Source organism: Haemaphysalis longicornis, unplaced genomic scaffold (genome assembly GCF_048455015.1).
Source record: "Haemaphysalis longicornis isolate Haplotype H1 unplaced genomic scaffold, Haemaphysalis longicornis Haplotype H1 scaffold_8, whole genome shotgun sequence".
NCBI classification, from domain to species: Eukaryota; Metazoa; Arthropoda; class Arachnida; order Ixodida; family Ixodidae; genus Haemaphysalis; species Haemaphysalis longicornis.
Window position 1 is genome coordinate 119,055,952 of NW_027526445.1, and position 3,263 is coordinate 119,059,214.

A 3,263-nucleotide genomic window follows, 5' to 3' on the forward strand; every position below is an offset into this window, starting at 1 on the left:
GCGCCTTTGCATGTACATTGGGTTCATATGACTAGATATAACGAAGACCGTGATATAACGGCCAATTAGAAGAGTATGCATTGAAGAATATACATGGCCGCACAGTGCGCAATTGAGGCTACTTATTATTTCCCAAGAGTCGGAAATCTGGACTGGAATGTACAGTTTCAAAGACAGCAGAAACAGCGCAAAGAAAGGGGCAGGTAAGAACAGGATAATTCGCTCTTGATTATGAACACTCATCTAACATAGAGAATTGCCCAAACAGACGGCAAGAAAACGAATTCTTCGATACCTACGCCTGGCTGATCAGTTTTTGAAATTCATGTGGCGCCAGCAGCTCCCCAGTTCACCCAAGATAGTGCGGCTTCATAGAGGGTCTACCCACAAAACAGCGTATCATCCTGTTGTCCTTCCTTTCCTCGTCCTTCGCGCTTTTCCTGCGGAACTATTATCGCCGAAGAGCACGTCTTTTTCGTTGAAACGATTACCTGAATCAGCTTCTTAAACGTAGTGTGAACCTTGACCTTCCTAAACGGCTTTCTACTTGGAGTTGTAGAGATTTCGAGATATATGAAAAGAATTGGTAGACACTGGAATGGTTCGGTTGAAGTTACCCGCTGAGACATATGCAGATCTCGGCCAGGATGGGTGTCAAGTAATCCGGCGACGGAAATACACTGCTGAGGTAAGATCTGACTGCTTTCATCCGCCGCTGACACTTTGGCAACAAATTTAAATTTTTTTGCGTTTAAGAGGCCACCGCTACTGTTGGGTATGACGCACGCCGTGGTTAGGCGCTCCGGACTACCTTTGACTGCATGGGGATTTTTAACATCCGCCCAAATCTTGAAACTCGGGAGAGGCAGCTTCTCGCCTCCCTCCAAAAATGCGCTTACGCCGCCATGGTGGAAACCACGTCCTTCTGCTAAGCAGCAAAACGCCTTAGCCACTCATCAAGGTGGCTGTTGCTATTCAGTATGTTCGAAGCATTGTAACATTTCAAGGGCATTGCCTATTGAAGGACTATCCACATCTGCACTGTTTTTATGCTGAGCGCATTTTTCACTTTTTCATTTTGTCAAGTGCCCTTTCTCGCTATGGTAATAGAATAGAACCCGGTAATAGAATAGAATGGTAATAGAACCCGGGCTGTTATGGGGGGCTTGTTCAGCCACGTCCTTTTTTGTCGTGTATTGTTTGGTCCCAGCTCGTTTCTAGCCCATGTCCCGAGGCACATAAGACGACCTTTTAACGTCTGGCTTCGAATTACTAACACCAAGATAGCTTTTTGTCATTGAAATGTCTCCGAATATCTTGTTTGTTTTTTAGCCCTTTTAAATATCCTGTACTCCGCAAATTGCCTTTATGCAGATGGAATTCGAAGCTCACACTAGCAACATCTTAAAAACCAACGCATATCATACATTCACTGCAATAGAAACCTTGAAACTATTTCTATGAAAAACAACTACTTTTTTCTAAGCTATACGAACTTGTTCCTCCGCACTCTTCCTTCCAATCTTCCTACTAATCCTCCTTCTAATATGCGTTTCGGCTATAGGGTCTGGTGTGCCACCGGACAGTGTAATGGTCCCTCTCTTATTCATGTTGTCTATCAATGATATGCCGCAAGTCATTCTTGTCCACATCAGACTATTAGCAGATGACCGCGTTCTGTACAACCGTATTGAAACATGTGCCACGCAGGCCGAATTCAGTTATATTCTCTAAAATAGCGAAAAATGGAGTTCCCCTGCAAACAGTTTTGAACTCGGCAAAAGCGCTTTACGTGTGTACCACTTCACAATAATGTACTATTGATTTGCCTGTTTCACTGGAGGGGTGGCGTTAAAAAGAGCATAAATATTATCGTAGTTAGGTGTAAAGCTTTCCTCATATCTTCGGTTAACGGAATGTGTCGAATATATACGTAGTTATACCAGAAATGCTTAGCGGTCACCTATATGAAACGTTTATAATAGTACCTGTGAGGCAAAATGTTTTGCGTGTAAAAATTTATTCCAACCAATTATTTAATGTGCTCAAAGTTGTGGGACCTGCACACCTCAGGAAATCGTTCTGAGCTGAATACGATCAAATGCGTTGCTGCAAGATTTATTTATAACAAATATCGCGGTCGCCCATTCCCACCCAATTTTGTGAACTATGGGAATTTCCTTTTATAGATTCAGGACTGCCGTGCAACCGATTGAAGTTCATTTTCCTTGTTAGTCATGACCATATAAAATTAACAAAGATGATTATTTTCGCAATGGTGAAGGCTGTGTATTTGCCTCCCACAATTCGAAATGACAGTCGTAAATACAGCTCCTTTCTGAGAGCAATAAAACAATGAAAAATCGAATCTGTTATCCAACGCCAAGTACGTACGTTATCTATAAATGACTGTCTTGAAATTATTATGAGCACATGCGTGCGCGACCAATGACTTGGCAAATGTCAACGATGTATGGCATCTTGCCATTGTATTTATGTTGCATTTCAAAACTCTACATACGCAGTTTCTTTTTCATCCTGTAAGAATTTTGTACTGTCTCCTCAAAGTCCTGTAATAACTCCAAACTGGGCAGACATCGTCAATAATAAGTACAATAAATAAAAAGAGGCTACCTGCGGATTCTTTTCAGCCCAAAGAGGACACATACACAAAAACCTCCTTATCTTCAGTTTTGCATGCCCCCTTTTCAACGAAATGCCAAATCGATATGACCCAGAGGCTTTCCCTCCGCAGTTATTTGCTGGCTTCCTGGCTCATTTACATAGAGCTGTCACAACACCACTCACTTGAATTATTTCAAACAGATTTGATCAGCAGACGAAACGCGGTTTGGTAAATAAATACGTTTGTGCATTATCATATTACAAACTGAAGAGTTGTCGCAGCACCATTATTTAGGTCGGTCAGTCATAGCCGGACGTACGAATTCTGGTTTCAACGCAGTGAGGAATAATACAAACGGCGACCGCTTTCTTCGAAAACACGTGCTGAAGATACATCCCAGCACAAATTGTGCAGACATGATTTTTCGTGTTCTCATTTTGTGTGCCCTACCCTACACTTCGGGTGCCCAGCTTTATCCTCTTGCTCTGGACGTCATGGCCGGCCTCAACAGCCAGTGGTTCGTCGCAGTCGCCGCTTTTGGAAACGCCTCAACCTTGCTTGCGCCACACATTGCCCACCTCCCAAAGCCCGTGTGGCTGTGGACTTACTTTCGTGACGAATCGTTCCACCTGTACAA